Source organism: Eubalaena glacialis, chromosome 5, assembly GCF_028564815.1.
Source record: "Eubalaena glacialis isolate mEubGla1 chromosome 5, mEubGla1.1.hap2.+ XY, whole genome shotgun sequence".
NCBI lineage: Eukaryota > Metazoa > Chordata > Mammalia > Artiodactyla > Balaenidae > Eubalaena > Eubalaena glacialis.
In genome coordinates this window covers 112,724,896-112,742,276 of record NC_083720.1, presented here as the reverse complement: position 1 = coordinate 112,742,276, position 17,381 = coordinate 112,724,896, and the positions used below count along the sequence as shown (strand labels likewise).

The 17,381-nt window shown below is 38.7% G+C and overlaps 1 protein-coding gene across 1 annotated transcript in view; it reads right to left on the bottom strand.

The window, feature by feature from the left end:
- DCHS2 (dachsous cadherin-related 2) overlaps positions 1-17,381 on the bottom strand; it is a 305,470-nt gene that overhangs the window by 86,620 nt on the left and 201,469 nt on the right. The gene's annotated exons all lie outside the window — the stretch shown is intronic.

The following is a 17,381-nucleotide window of genomic DNA, read 5'->3' as shown; positions in this document are numbered from 1 at the left end:
TCACAGCTAGCCGGGAGGGAGTCCGGGAAAAAGTCTGGAGCTGCCGAAGAGGCAAGAGACTTTTTCTTGCCTCTGTGTTTCCTGGTGTGTGAGGAGAGGGGATTAAGAGCGCCGCTTAAAGGAGCTCCAGAGACGGGCGTGAGCCGCGGCTATCAGCGCGGACCCCAGAGACGGGCATGAGACGCTAAGGCTGCTGCTGCCACCACCAAGAAGCCTGTGTGCAAGCACAGGTCACTATCCACACTTCCCCTCCCGGGAACCTGTGCAGCCCGCCACTGCAGGGTCCCGTGATCCAGGGACAACTTCCCTGGGAGAACACATGGTGCGCCTCAGGCTGGTGAAACGTCATGCCGGCCTCTGACACCTCAAGCTTGCCCCGAACTCCGTACCCCTCCCTCCCCCCGGCCAGAGTGAGCCAGAGCGCCTGAAGCAGCTGCTCCTTTAACCCCGTCCTGTCTGAGCGAAGAACAGACACCCTCAGGCGACCTACACGCAGAGGCAGGGTCAAATCTAAAGCTGAACCCCAGGAGCTGAGCGAACAAAGAAGAGAAAGGGAAATTTCTCCCAGCAGCCCCAGGAGCAGTGGAATAAATCTCCACAATCAACTTGATGTACCCTGCATCTGTGGAATACCTGAATAGACAATGAATCATCCCAAATTGAGAAGGTGGACTTTGGGAGCAACGATATATATATCTTTTTCCCTTTTTCTTTCTTTGTGAGTGTGTATGTGTATGCTTCTGTGTGTGATTTTGTCTGTATAGTTTTGCTTTTACCATTTGTCCTAGGGTTCTGTGTGTCCGTTTTTGTTTTTGTTTTCTTTTTAGTATAGTTTTTAGCATTTGGTATCATTGGTGGATTTGTTTTTTGGTTTAGTTGCTCTCTTCTTTCTTTCTTTTTTTTTTAATTACTTAAAAAATTTTTTTTAATAATTATTTTTTACTTTAATAACTTTATTTCATTTTCTTTCTCTTTCTTTCTTTCTTTCTTTCTTTCTTTCTTTCTTTCTTTCTTTCTTTCTTTCTTTCTTTCTTTCTTTCTTTCTTTCTTTCTTTCTTTCTTTCTTTCTTCCTTTCATTTTTCTCCCTTTTATTCTGAGCTGTGAGTATGACAGGCTCTTGGTGCTCCAGCCAGGAATCAGGGCTGTGCCTCTAAGGTGGGAGAGCCAAGTTCAGGACATTGGTCCACAAAAGACCTCCCAGCTCCACGTAATATCAAATGGTGAAAATCTTCCAGAGATCTCCATCTCAATGCCAAGACCCAGCTCCACTAAACAACCAGCAAGCTCCAGTGCTGGACACCCTATGCCAAACAACTACCAAGACAGGAACACAACCCTACCCATTAGCAGAGAGGCTGCCTAAAATCATAATAAGGCCACAGACACCCCAAAACACACCACCAGACGTGGACCTGCTCACCAGAAAGACAATATCCAGCCTCATCCACCAGAACACGGGCACTAGTCCCCTCCACCAGGAAGCCTACACAACCAACTGAATCAATCTTAGCCACTGGGGGCAGACACCAAAAACAACGGGAACTACAAACTTGCAGCCTGCAAAAAGGAGACCCCAAACACAGTAAGTTAAGAAAAATAAGAAGACAAAGAAACACACAGCAGATGAAGGAGCAATGTAAAAACCCACCAGACCTAACAAATGAAGAGGAAATAGGCAGTCTACCTGAAAAAGAATTCAGTATAATGATAGTAAAGATGATCCAAAATCTTGGAAATAGAATGGAGAAAATACAAGAAATGTTTAACAAGGACCTAGAAGAACTAAGGAGCAAACAAACACTGATGAACAACACAATAAATGAAATTAAAACTTCTTTAGAAGGGATCAATAGCAGAATAACTGAAGCAGAAGAACGGATAACTGACCTGGAAGATAAAATAGTGGAAATAACTACTGCAGAGCAGAATAAAGAAAAGACAATTGAAAGAATTGAGGACAGTCTCAGAGACTTCTGGGACAACATTAAACACACCAACATTTGAATTATAGGGGCCCCAGAAGAAGAAGAGAAAAAGAAAGGGACTGAGAAAATATTTGAGGGATTATAGTTAAAATTTTCCCTAATATGGGAAAGGATATAGTTAATCAAGTCCAGGAAGCACAGAGAGTCTGATACAGGATAAATCCAAGAGAAACGCCAAGGCACATATTAATCAAACTATCAAAAATTAAATACAAAGAAAAAATATTAAAAGCAGCAAGGGAAAAACAATGAATAACATACAAGGGAATCCCCATAAGGTTAACAGCTGAACTTTCAGTAGAAACTCTGCAAGCCAGAAGGGAGTGGCAGGAAACATTTCAAGTGATGAAGGGGAAAAACCTACAACCTAGATTACTCTACCCAGCAAGGATCTCATTCAGATTTGATGGAGAAATTAAAAGCTGTACAGACAAGCAAAAGCTAAGAGAATTCAGCACCACAAGACCAGCTTAACAACAAATGCTAAAGGAACTTCTCTAGGCAGGAAAAACAAGAGAAGGAAAAGACCTACAGTAACAAACCCAAAACAATTAAGATAATGGTAATAGGAAATACATATCGATAATTATCTTAAATGTAAAAGATTAAATGCTCCAACCAAAAGACATAAACTGGCTGAAATGATACAAAAACAAGACCCATAGATATGCTGTTTACAAGAAACCCACTACAGACCTAGGGACACATACAGACTGAAAGTGAGGGGATGGAAAAAGATATTCCATGCAAATGGAAACCAAAAGAAAGCTGGAGTAGCAATTCTCATATCAGACAAAAAAGACTTTAAAACAAAGACTATTACAAGAGACAAAGAAGGACACTACATAATGATCAAGGGATCAATCCAAGAAGAAGAAATCCAAGAAGAAGAAATGTTATAAATTTACAATTTATAACAATTGTAAATATTTATGCACCCAACATAGGAGCACCTCAATACATAAGGCAAATAGTAACAGCCATAAAAGGGGAAATCGACAGTAACACAATCATAGTAGGGGACTTTAACACCCTCTTTCACCAATGGACAGATCATCCAACATGAAAATAAATAAGGACACACAAGCTTTAAATGATACATTAAACAAGATGGAATTAATTGATATTTATAGGACATTCCATCCAAAAGCAACAGAATACACTTTCTTCTCAAGTGTTCATGGAACACTCTCCAGGATAGATCATATCTTGGGTCACAAGTCAAGCCCTGGTAAATTTAAGAAAATTGAAATCATACAAAGTATCTTTTCCGACCACAACGCTATGAGAATAGATATCAATTACAGGAAAAAATCTGTAAAAAATACAAACACATGGAGGCTAATCAATACACTACTTAATAACCAAGAGATCACTGAAGAAATCAAAGAGGAAATCAAAAAATACCTAGAAACAAATGACAATGAAAACACGACGACCCAAAACCTATGGGATGAAGCAAAATCAGTTCTAAGACGGAAGTTTATAGCAATACCATCCTACCTTAAGAAACAAGAAACATCTCAAATAAACAACCTAACCTTACACTTACAGCAATTAGAGACAGAAGAAAAAAAAAACCCCAAAGTTAGCAGAAGGAAAGAAATCATAAAGATCAGATCAGAAATAAATGAAAAAGAAAGGAAGGAAACTATAGCAAAGATCAATAAAACTAAAAGCTGGTTCTTTGAGAAGATAAAAAAATTAATAAACCAGTAGCCAGACTCATCACAAAAAAAAGGGAGAAGACTCAAATCAATAGAATTAGAAATGAAAAAGGAGAAGTAAAAACTGACACTGCAGAAATACAAAGAGTCATGAGAGATTACTACAAGCAACTATATGCCAATAAAATGGACAACCTGGAAGAAATGGACAAATTCTTAGAAATGCACAACCTGCCGAGACTGAACCAGGAAGAAATAGAAAATATGAACAGACAAATCACAAGCACTGAAATTGAAACTGTGATTAAAAATCTTCCAACAAACAAAAGTCCAGGACCAGATGGCTTCACAGGTGAATTCTATCAAACATTTAGAGAAGAGCTAACACCTATTCTTCTCAAACTCTACCAAAATATAGCAGAGGGAGGAACACTCCCAAACACACTCTATGAGGCCACCATCACCCTGATACCAAAGCCAGACAAAGATGTCGCAAAGAAAGAAAACTACAGGCCAATATCACTGATAAACATAGATGCAAATATCCTCAACAAAATACTGGGAAACAGAATCCAACAGGACATTAAAAGGATCATACACAATGAGCAAGTGGGATTTATCCCAAAAATGCAAGGATTCTTCCATATATGCAAATCAATCAATGTGAAACACCATATTAACAAATTGAAGGAGAAAAACCATACGATCATCTCAATGGATGCAGAGAAAGCTTTCAACAAAATTCAACACCCATTTATGATAAAAACCCTCCAGAACATAGGCATATTGAATAAGGCATAGAGGGAACTTACCTCAACATAATAAAGGCCATATAGGACAAACCCACAGCCAACATCATCCTCAATGGTGAAAAACTGAAAACATTTCCACTAATATTAGGAAAAAGACAAGGTTGCCCACTCTCACCACTATTATTCAACATAGTTTTGGAAGTTTTAGTCACAGCAATCAGAGAAGAAAAAGAAATAAAGGGAATCCAAATCGGAAAAGAAGAAGTAAAACTGTCACTGTTTGCACATGACATGATACTACATATAGAGAATCCTAAAGATGCCACCAGAATACTACTAGAGCTAATCAATGAATTTGGTAAAGTAGCAGGATACAAAATTAATGCAAAGAAATCTCTTGCATTCCTATACACTAATGATGAAAAATCTGAAAGTGAAATTAAGAAAACACTCCCATTTACCACTGAAACAAAAAGAATAAATTATCTAGGAATAAACTTACCTAAGTAGACAAAAGACCTGTATGCAGAAAATTATAAGACACTGATGAAAGAAATTAAACATGATACAAATAGATGGAGAGATATACCATGTTCTTGGATTGGAAGAATCAACATTGTGAAAATGACCCTACTACCCAAAGCAATCTACAGATTCAATGCAATCCCTATCAAACTACCACTGGCATTTTTCACAGAACTAGAACAAAAAATCTCCCAATTTGTATGGAAACACAAAAGACCCCGAATAGCCAAAGCAATCTTGAGAAGAAAGACAGAGCTGGAGAAATCAGGCTCCTGGACTTCAGACTATACTACAAAGCTACAGTAATCAACACAGTATGGTACTGGCACAAAAACAGAAATATAGATCAATAGAACAGGATAGAAATCCCAGAGATAAACCCATGCACATATGGTCACCTTATCTTTGAAAAAGGAGGCAAGAATATACAGTGGAGAAAAGACAGCCTCTTCAATAAGTGGTGCTGGGAAAACTGGACAGCTACATGAAAAAGAATGAAATTAGAACACTCCCTAACACCATACACAAAAATAAACTCAAAATGGATTAAAGACCTAAATGTAAGGCCAGACATCATAAAACTCTTAGAGGAAAACATAGGCAGAACACTCCATGACATAAATCACAGCAAGATCCTTTTTGACCCAGGTCCTAGAGAAATGGAAATAAAAACAGAAATAAACAAATGGGGCCTAATGAAGCTTAACAGCTTTTGCTCAGCAAAGGAAACCATAAACAAGACGAAAAGACAACCCTCAGAATGGGAGAAAATATTTGCAAATGAAGCAACTGACAAAGGATTAATCTTCAAAATTTACAAGCAGGTCATGCAGCTCAATATCAAAAAAACAAACAACCCAATCCAAAAATGGACAGAAGACCTAAATAGACATTTCTCCAAAGAAGATATACAGATTGCCAACAAACACAGGAAAGAATGCTCAACATCATTAATCATTAGAGAAATGCAAATCAAAACTACAATGAGATATCATCTCACACCAGTTAGAATGGCCATCATCAAAAAAATCTACAAACAATAAATGCTGGAGAGGGTTTGGAGAAAAGGGAACCCTCTTGCACTGTTGGTGGGAATGTAAATTGATACAGCCACTATGGAGAATAGTATGGAGGTTCCTTAAAAAATTAAAAATAGAACTACCATACGACCCAGCAATCCCACTACTGGGCATATACCCTGAAAAAACCATAATTCAAAAAGAGTCATGTACCACAATGTTCTTTGCAGCTGTATTTACAATAGCCAGGACATGGAAGCAACCTAAGTGTCCATCAACAGATGAATGGATAAAGAACATGTAGCACATATATAGAATGGAATATTACTCAGCCATAGAAAGAAACGAAATTGAGTTATTTGTAGTGAGGTGGATGGACCTACAGTCTGTCACACAGGGTGAAGTAAGTCAGAAAGAGAAAAACAAATACCGTATGCTAACACATATCTATGGAATCTTAGAAAAAAAAATGTTCATGAAGAACCTAGGGGCAAGACGGGAATAAAGACACAGACCTACTAAAGAATGGACTTGACGATATGGGGAGGGGGAAGGGTAAGCTGGGACAAAGTGAGAGAGTGGCGTGGACATATATACACTACCAAATGTAAAATAGATAGCTAGTGGGAAGCAGCCACATAGCACAGGGAGATCAGTTCGGTGCTTTGTGACCACCTAGAGGGGTGGGATAGGGAGGGTGGGAGGGGGGGAGATGCAAGAGGGAAGAGATATGGGAACATATGTATATGTATAACTGATGCACTTTGTTATAAAGCAGAAACTAAAACACACCATTGTAAAGCAATTATACTCCAATAAAGATATTAAAATAAATAAATAAATAAATAAACACAAGCAAACAAACAAAATGCTTGTGCCCAGTTATGTTACTCTGTTCATTCTCCAGCACAGGAGGTGATCACGTAAAATTGCTCACGTGTGTATTTTTGGTTCATTTTGTTTTCTACTTAGCATTCAGTCTGTTATCTGGAGTGAGAAATGTGGTACCACGTTATTATGCATTTTGAAAATAATTCTTCCTATATTTCTGAGGTTTCATTTCCCCTCTGAGAAAAGTGTCACATCATTTCCATCATTGGGTGCGAAGATCTCTCATACCATTAACTTGAACGAGTTTATCCCACGACATTGCAGCTTATTTGCACTTCACACAAGTTCCTTTCATTCATTTTCCTATGTTCTCTTTTTCACTGACAAGAATCTAGGTACAGACATAGTACTTAGCATATATGATTTACAGTTTAATAAATGATGAAATACTCTTCTTTGGACTTAACAAAAAACTTCAATTACACATTTCCATCTTGCCTGTCTTAAAAAACAAATTTTCATCTGCTGTGATCTAGTAGATACAACATAGAACTGAGTGCTGGAAAAAGTGGAATATAATGCTAGTTTTATACAAGAATAAATATACATGACTTCTTACTATGTCACTTGAAAGAGAAAGGATATTTGGGATTATCTGTAGGCATTTTAGTAACCTTGAAAAAAAGTCTAATAAGGCAGAATCAAAATATTTGATATGGTATAATCAGAGGTCACCAGAAAATTTATTATGTCATTAGGCATTAGGCATATTATTACATTAATGATTAATGATTAATACTCATAGTGATTACTTTGATCTCATAATGATCTTAATCTCTTTGGTCAAGACAGAATTTTTAAAAATTCCAGATTGATAAAATTTGTTATTCCTATCTCATCCTACATTATGAAAATGGGGACTATACCAACTTAGATCTACTTTGTTCCTCAAATATTTGGTGAGCATAACTAGGTGCCAAGCACAGTGTTGTTTGCCAAAGAGAGAGTGGTGAATCCAACAGGTATGGCCCCTACCTGCAGGGAGCTTTCATGGAGAACAGCATCTTTTAATTTTTGGACCCTTAATTTTTCAATAATCCACTCATTTATAATATGTTATTACACATTATACATATTATATATTACATATTATATATTATACAGTTTAAACTCCTAACACTTGTCAAATCTAGAAAACGTCTTCACATGCTTAAACATAAACTCAAATCTTTTTGGTTTCCCTTCCTCGTATTGGTCTACTTATTCTCTAATGTGATTTATCTTTGTATCCAATACTTTCCTGACGTTTTAGAAACTTTCAGATTTTATCATTTCTATTATTCTATATAGCTTTGATCCCTAAGGTAACAATCTACTCACCTTCAATCCTCCTAGTATATTATTAAGGATAAATAAGATCTTTATTTATAACTGTAGTTTGCACATATATGATTTCACACTCCAAACTTCACACCCTTCACAACTTAAATAATGTGAGCTAAATTTAAAGTATTATACTATGGCTCTTTTAGAATTCAATTAGTGCCTTGCTTCTTCCTCCTCACACACTTATAATCCTCCAGATCAAACACAACATCATCAAACTTGAGAACCAAGAAAATAAATGTAAAATAGAGACTATTGAGTCTAATTCCATCACCTTACTGAGAAAATTGGAAATCTGGATCTGAAGATATTCAGTGATACACTTACAACACACCAAAGGATGTGTGTGTGTGTGTGTGTACATATACATATATCTGTTCTTAGACCTCAAGACCTACAGCCTTATGACTTCTTGCTTTCTCCTACTCTAGGATACCCCTCTTCAGTTCATTTCTTTTCCTCTTCAGTCCAGCCCCATGAATTAACACTTTGGCAACCTTGTAAATTTCCTCAGATACTGTGGCTTTTTACCAAAGAAGGCCAGCAAAACCTCAGTCCAGATTCATTCCAGCCATCTGTCTGTCCTCCTGGAATATCCAGCAGATAACTGGGGCTGGAGAAAACTTCACAAAAGCATAGATGGAGGCCACTGAAATGTTACTGTCATCTGGAAATCTTTTTAGATCTCCTTGGTCACCCCTCTCCTATTCATGTCTTCTACCCGACCACCCCCTTTTTCACTCTCACAAATCACTTCCCTTCCTATTTCCTAGAGAAAATGGAGGCATTTGGAAAAAGCTCCCTCAACTTTCTGCATCTGTATTCAACTCTACCTCCTGCTTTCTGTCTCAATGGCAAAAGTAATACTTCAAATACCCTCTTGAAATTTTCCTGTCAGTTCTAATCTTTCCCATTTATATTTTTTCCTTAAATTATATTTTAGCTGTAAGAAACAAGATTTTTTTCCTCCTCTTTATAGCCAAGCATCTTTTAAAGATTCTCTGCAGCTAGCTTGAAACCACTGCCATATCTAGTTATTCTTTCTACAGTCACCAATAAGCTTCTGGTTGTAAGATCTACTGACCATGTTTAGTTGACTTGTTTTCTCTTGGCTTCAGATATTGCTGACTGATGTTAAAAAACACAGAAAGGAAGGAACAAAAAGAGAGAGAGGAAGGCAGGGAGAGAAGAGGAGAGGGAAGGAGGGAGGAAGGAATTCATTCCACCTCTTTCCCACTTCACTGGCTTCAGTTTCCACCTATATGCAGATGACACATATGTATTGAGCTCCAGTTATTTGGTTGATTGATTCATTCACTTATGTGTTTATTTATGCAATGCACATTTACCAAATGCCAGGCACTGGAAAGACACCATTGAATAATGAGTAATTATCTTGGTCCTCAGAGTTCCCCTCTAGTGGGGGAGATGGTGTGGGGGAATATGTGAAATCACTGAGGAAGGGGATCAGGGAAGACTTATCACAGGTAGATAGTTTGTTCATTTATTATCTTATTCAATAAACATATAGAGATAGTGATAGCGGGTGCCAAGGTACCATGCCAGGTGCTAAGGATATAACTGCTGGCAAGAAGACACATTCTTTGCTCTCACAGTGCTTATAGTGTAGCACTGGATGCAGAGAAGTAAGCAGACAATTACAATTCCACATGGTAAGACATAACTGAGTGAGTATGTGTTGCTTTCTGTATAAGCTTAGACCCTAAAGATAAATAGGATTTAACAAGTAAGAGGGAAGAAAGTGTTTGAATGCATTCAAAATAGAAACCAAACACCATACCGCAGTCTACAAAGTCCCATGTGATGTGAACTCAAGCTCTTTTCATATACTTGCTCCTGCACTATATTCCTGGCCCACGGGCTTCACTTCTGCTCTCTGAACATGCTAAGTGTCTTTCTATTGGGGTCTTTGTAGTTGCTGTTCCCTCTGCCAACTCCTCACTCTGTCCTTTACATGGTGTACTAGTTATTAAACTGTTGTGACTCGGCTCTGAATCCGTTCTTCCCCACTCTGCCCTGCGATGCTGGGGCTGGGGAATCTGCACACCACAGCTGTGCAGAATCTCCTTTGCCAGCTGAGCCCCTCTTAGAATCTGCCACAAAGGGACCCTCAAGGGAGACTGAGGTCAGAGGAGAGCAGATGGGACTTCTTCTTCCTGTTTTCTTATTTTCCCTGTCAGCAATGCCATTTCTTCTAGTGCAGAAACTGCTCACAACTTTCTGTCTCTTTTGGCACTCCCAGACCAGGCTCTACAAGGCCCCTCCTCTCATTTTTTTCCTAGGTTCTGATAATCTCGACCTCTTCTCCTTGTTTCCAGGGATTAGGGGTGGTAGCTGCTTCCTACAGTTATTTTTTTCTGGGTTACTTCAGGATTCCCTTTCCGTTTATTCAGCCTTCCAATGCCTGTATTGTAATAGCTGGTTTTCCTGACTGCACCTGATTGATACGGTACTTGGCACCAGGATTGGGTCCCAAGTATTAGGGATTCTGAGATTGATTTGGTTATGACTTTGGCCTTAAAGGCAGTGCTGGGTTCCCTGCCCACAGGAAATGGAGCACTAGTAATTTCTCATTTGCAATGGTATCATGATCATTTAAATTATCACCTGTGTTTGATTGTGATGAACTGACTATTAAAGGATTTCTATTCCTTAGAGGACCAAATGGGGCTGACTTTGGCCATGGGATAGTAAAAGGAGTATCATGTGAACTGGCTGTCTCTGAATGCAATGGGAAGTTACAGAAAGAAAATTATAAGCTGAGTCTTTAAAGTCACAGCTCAAGTCATAGTCAAAAAACTGAAAAACTTCTAAGGAAGCCCCTAAATTAATCTCTCTGAAGATCAGAACCAAATTGAGCAGCAGATATATAACAGGTAACTTCTTGCAAGGGGATACCTATTCACGAGAAGACCTACAACCAGAGTCAGATCTCAACATACTGCAGGCAGTTACATGCAAATATGACTCAGAGACAGCTTATAGTTTTAAAATAATAGCAAGATTTTTCTAACTTATATTGGAATAAATCTGTGGAAAATGTGTGGAAATCAATTCTAAGGATGTGAAACCCAGGAAGATAAAATAGCACTTTGGTTTTGGCTGGATTTATTGATGTGGTATTCCTACCAGAGATTCTGAATTTAATGTGTTAGCTCTTTTAGTTATTTCCCTTGACAGTTTCTTTTGATTGGCTGCATTCAATAGTGGTCTATCATCATTGAGATTGAGATGTCAGATCTTCCCTTGCGTACTATACAGAAAGGAATCAAAAAGCTTAAGGAAATGGAGAAGAACATTAGGATGGATTTATCAATGGTAAATTTACCATTTACCATGACATGCCCACCACCTTCCTCTAACTACATTTACCAACAGTTCAAGGATTCTTCCTTCATAAAGACCCTGGGAAAGCCATTGGTTAGAGGGACACCAGCATCCTTTAAATGTCCTCTGGTAGTTGCCCTCTGTGTAGGCTGTGGATGATGGTGCCACTGGTCCCGGGGACCACCTTTTGAGTACCAACACTCTCGAACTTTCTGGACAAGATGGCAGAGTAGAAGAACCTTGAGCTCACCTCCTCTCATGAGCACACCAAAATCACAACTAACTCTGAACAACCATCGATAAAAGACTGGAACCTATGAGAAAAAGACATTCTACATCCAAAGACATAAAGAAGAAACCACAGTGAGATGGTAGGAGGGGAGGACTCATGATATAATCAAATTCCATACCCCTCGGGTAGGCAACCAACAAACTGGAGAACAATTATATTGCAGAAGTTCTCCCACAGGAGTGAGAGTTTGAGGCCCATATCAGGCTCCCCAGCCTGGGGGTCTGGAATATGGAGGATTGTAACCCCAGAGCATTTGGCTTTGAAGGCCAGCAGGTCTTGATTGCAGGAACTCCACAGGACTGGGGGAAAAAGAGACTCTAGGAGGACTGCAAAAGCAGTGACTTCATAGGACCCTGGGTCAGACCTATTTGCTGATCTTGAAGGGTCTCCTGGGGAGATGTGGGGAGGGTGGGCGGCTGTGGTTCACTCTGAGGACAAGGACACTGGTGGTGCATGTACCAGGGAGTATTCATCAGCATGAGCTCTCCTGGAGGCTGACATTTTGGCACCAAGACCTGGCCTCACCCAGTAGTCTGCAGGATCCAGTGCTGGGATGCCTCAGGCCAAACAACCAACAGGGTGGGAACACAGCCCTGCCCATCAGCAAACACGCTGCCTAAAGACTTCCTGAGCCCACAGCTGCCTCTAGACATACTCCTTGACACTCCTGACCACCAGAGGGCCAAGACCCAACTCCACCCACCAGTGGGCAAGTGTTACCAAGTCTAAGTTCATACTGCTAGCCGCACAACAGGCCAGTAATTGAGAGACAAGTTGTTGGGGCAAGGAATAATGACTTTATTTGGAAAGCCAGCAAACTGAGAAGATGGAGGGCTCATGCCCCAAAGAACCATCTTGCCTGAGTTAGAATTCAGGCTTCTTTTACACTAAAAGGGGAGGGAGTAAAGTAAAACACTTCCTGGTTCCCATCAGCCTCTGGAGAGGATGTGTTAATTTCTTCCTCCCTGTGGTCATTCACTGGTGGACCTGGTCAGGATGTTTCCTGTGAGCTAAACAAAGGTATTTTAGCTTAATGCTCATTACTTGGGAGGCAGGGTTCTGAGAGTTGGGTCATCATGTATAATTTAAGCTTTTGGGCAACATCCCTTTAGTGATTAACTTGCAATAGAATACAAAAGGTTCTTCCCTATTACATAGGCACTGGCCCCTCCCACTAGGAAGCCTGCACAAGCCTCTAGACCAGCCTCATCCACCATGGGGGAAGGCAGTTTTCTTGACAGAAGCAAGAAAACTCAGTCCTGCAGCCTGGAGAACCGAGTCCACAAACACAGGTCAGAACCTACCCTGGGACCAGCTGGTCTTTGGCCCTTGGGTCACGAGAGGAGAGTGTACTGCTGAGATATATAGGACGTTCCCTACAGAGGTCCATTTCTCCAAGGTTGAGAAACAAAACATATATAAAAATACAAAAAAATTTAGACAAAATGAGACAACAGAGGCATATGTTCCAGATGAAGGACCAAGATAAAACCCCAGAAGAATAACTAAGCAACATGGAGATAGGCAATCTACCTGAGAAAGAGTTCAGAGTAATGACTGTAAAGATGATCTAAGAACTTGGGAAATGAATGGATGCACAGAGCAAGAAGCTATAAGAAGTTTTAAACAAAGAGTTAGAAAATATAAAGAACAACCAAAGAGTTGAAGAACACAGTAACTGAAATAAGAACCAACACTCTATACCAATTTGTAAGGACTATCACAAGTGATCTGCTTTCATCCAGCAGGAACAACAGTACATCTTTATGTAAATTCTTCCACTATCAGCCATCATCTACTCAGCAGAGATAAAGATCATCTCAGCATCCAGTAGGTCATCACACTGATCTACTACTGTGATGACATCATAATTGGATCTGATGATCAAAAAATTGTAAGAAACTTAGATGTCTTAATTAGATATATCTGTTAGACCAGTGGTTGGCAAACACACTGGACAAATACAGCCTGCCCCCCTGATTCTGTGAAGTTCCACTGAAACCCAGCCATGCTCAATTCTTTATGTATTATCTATTGCTGTTGTCTTGCTCCAACATCAGAATTAAGTAGTAGAGACCGTATAGCCTGCAAAACCTAAAACATTCACTATCTTGCCCTTTACAGAGAAAAGTTTGCATAACCCTGTCCTACAGTAAAGGCAGGCGAATGATAGGAGTTGAGAGTAGAGAGGAAAGCTACAATCACTTATTAAAGTGCCTAGTTGTTAAGCTAAAAGAGAAAAGAACTTCATCCTCAAAACCATGAGGGGGACTTCCCTGATGGTGAAGTGGTTAAGAATCTGCCTGCCAATGCAGGGGACACGGGTTCGAGCCCTGGTCTGGGAAGATCCCACATGCCGTAGAGCCCGTGTGCAACAACTACTGAGCCTGCGCTCTAGAGCCCGCGAGCCACAACTACTGAGCCCGTGTGCCACAACTACTGCAGCCCATGTGCCTAGAGCCCAAGCTCTGCAACAAGAGAAGCCACCGCAATGAGAAGCCCATGCACCGCAAGGAAGAGTAGCCTCCACTCGCCGCAACTAGAGAAAGCCGGCGCAACAACGAAGACCCAATGCAACCAAAAATAAAATATAAATAAATGTATAAAAAAAAAAATGAGGAATTAATAAAGAATTCTGACCAGGGGAGTGTTGTTTTCAGATTTACTTTTTATGAAAATCATTTTTCATGTAATTCCTCAACTGTACAATGCCTACACAACTCAAACATTTCTAAAGGAAAAACAGGATTGTGCCTTGCTGATTGAATGAAGAAATAAACAAATAAATGAGCTCTGAAGAGTGAAGGCAGCTTGTAGCAGCCTATTTCACAGATGTTCCAGTTTCTCAAATCATATAGTCAAAAATATTTACTAAACTCCTATGTCATAGCTTGCATTATCTTAGGGACCTGGGATAAAAGCAAATAGAATATGTTCTGAATCCATGAGTTCACAGCTTAAAAGGCAGGCAGAAAATTAGACAATCATATAATCAAAACACCATGTATTAAATGAAATAGGATTACATTTCAAAGTTTTAATAGTGATTGTCTCTGGGTGAGTAGTCCTTTTTTTTCTGTTTACTTTTTTCATTAATTCTAAGACACATTTTTTCCCCAAATTTTAACATATCTGAAGTTAGATGCTTCTTACAATTAATAGTGTCTTAGATTCAATGAAATAGATGAAATACTGTCACGGCAGTGTTTCTCCTTTGCTCCGAGAGCAGGCTGTTGGGCGGGGTTGTGCATCCAGCATGAGATAGTTTCTGGGAAACCAGATGTAGAGTTTGTTCAAGATAAATCCAGATACAGAATACATTTTTTATGGGATAGAGATTAAGATTTCACTATAGAATTCGACATTTTTGCATGGTGATGTGCTGTTGAATTATTTTGTATTCACCATGAATGAGCCAATGCATCACCAGGACTGAGTCATCTTCCCTGCTGGGTCACACTTTCCTCCCAGGACTGGGGGAGAGGTGCCCCTGCGGATAGATCTTTTCCCACTAACAATGGAGCTCTTGTTGGTGGCACCAAATGCTGCAGCAGTTTTAATATCTTAGTTAAAAAGTGGTAGTTGTTTTTCCCTTTTAATACAAGAAAAAACTCCTGTTAGAACCAGTGTGAGTCATACATCATAAACATTCAATGCCCAAATTCCTATGGGTTTTGAAAGCCAAACAATGCTGTTAGGCTTACATTTTTAAAAACTACATTGTAGAATGCTAGAAAACGTATGTTAACCTTTCTAGTATTAAGTAATGCTATAATATTTTTAAAAATACAGACTATAAAGTAAACCATTCATAAATTCCAATATGATGCCAGTTATGTTAAAATCCTGACTACATCATTTAATTCTTGTGCATAATCCTTTTTCATTGTCTTAACCCAATAAGCAAAAAAAAAAAAAAAAAGATTTAGGAAAAATATGTTCAAAAACACATGCATACACCCAAATTCACATGCATTTACGTAACCACTGGCTTAACAGATCTGGCTTCATTAAAAACACTGAGATTTCCAGTAAACCAAAATTGTCTACAAAACTTGGGAAGGTACGTGAGACTCAGGAAATGTTAATGTGTATCTCAAACATCCATAAAGCCGAAGCCAGAAAACCAGCAATTTTGCATCTAAATTCCCTGGCAAACCATAATCTCTAGAATAATGAACTTTCAATTCAATTATAAGTAACAGGTTGCAGACCATTCATTCCAAAAGAAAATTACACTAACACTTGGCAACTTGACAGTAAAAATTGGAAAGCGTATTTATGGTAATCATCTTTAGTTGACATATGAAAATTTTTGAGAGAAATTCTTTTTGCCTTCAAATATTAAAGCAAATAAATCCTTTTAGTAGAGTCCATTCTAAAAAATAAAATTAATAAAATAAAGTCAAAGGGAGGAAGCATTTTACAGACTTTAAATGCTTGCTAAATCACACGTCAGTGATGGGTTCAGCATATGTCTGTGTACTTTGGGAAGTGGTTTCTGTGTTCCCCGGAGCTCTGCATTACTCAATTTACACCAGAGAATGCTCTCGGAGAACTTTATTAAACTGGGTATATTGGAAACACAAAGCTTATGTATATTCTCCATTGTTTCTATCACCTAAAAACCACACTGCCAGAAATGTGCTAAATTCTTTAAGCGGAGTTGGGACAAGCAATTGTTAGCACACTCCAGCCCTCTTGGTGAGCACAGTAAGCAAAACTCTTTGATCATACTGCCCCGCTCTGGTCAAAAGAGAAAATTGTGTTGGCCCTTGAAAGTCTTCATCACATCACATAAAATGCATTTCATTAAAAGATGATGTTCCCCAAAAGCACAAAGCATCTAAACGGTATATAATTTAAAAGTTCAAGAAAATGTATCTTTTACCCCTTTGATGAACAACTTAGGAGGAAAATGCTAGTTTTTATACTATTATTTCCATAGAAACATCTGTTACAATTCTTGCAAGAAAAGAACAAAATATTATATTGATTATGTATTGCCACTTGCTATATACAAATGTGAATTTAAAAAGACTGGCTTATTAAACTATTTGTATTAATTCAGATGGGAAAATTCAGCATATGCTGTTAATGGCAACTACTTCACTATAATTTTTATAATTATTTTGTTTAAAATTAAAAAAGGATATTATTAAAGTTACTGAAGCTTAAATGGCCAAAAAAGTCATAGTGATATTAAAAAGCAATTCTAAGACATTTATAAATTCTTAGCCACAGTAACTATTTACTTCTAAGTCATTTGTCTAAACACAGTGGTTGATATTAATAACACAACAGTAATACAGTAATGATGGAAGTTAACATTTATTGACTGTTTATTGTGCCAGATACTGGTCTCAGCTCTTTGTAGGTAATAACTCATTCATATTCATAACAGAACTACGAATTAGGCTGTATTATAATCCCCATTTTACAGATAAGCAAACAGAGGATCAGAGAGAACTAATATATAGCTTATTAAAGGTTACACAGCTTAAGTGGTGGTTCTAGGATTCAAAGCCAGGCAGTCTGACACCAGCATCCTATCTCTTCCATTATGCTACATATG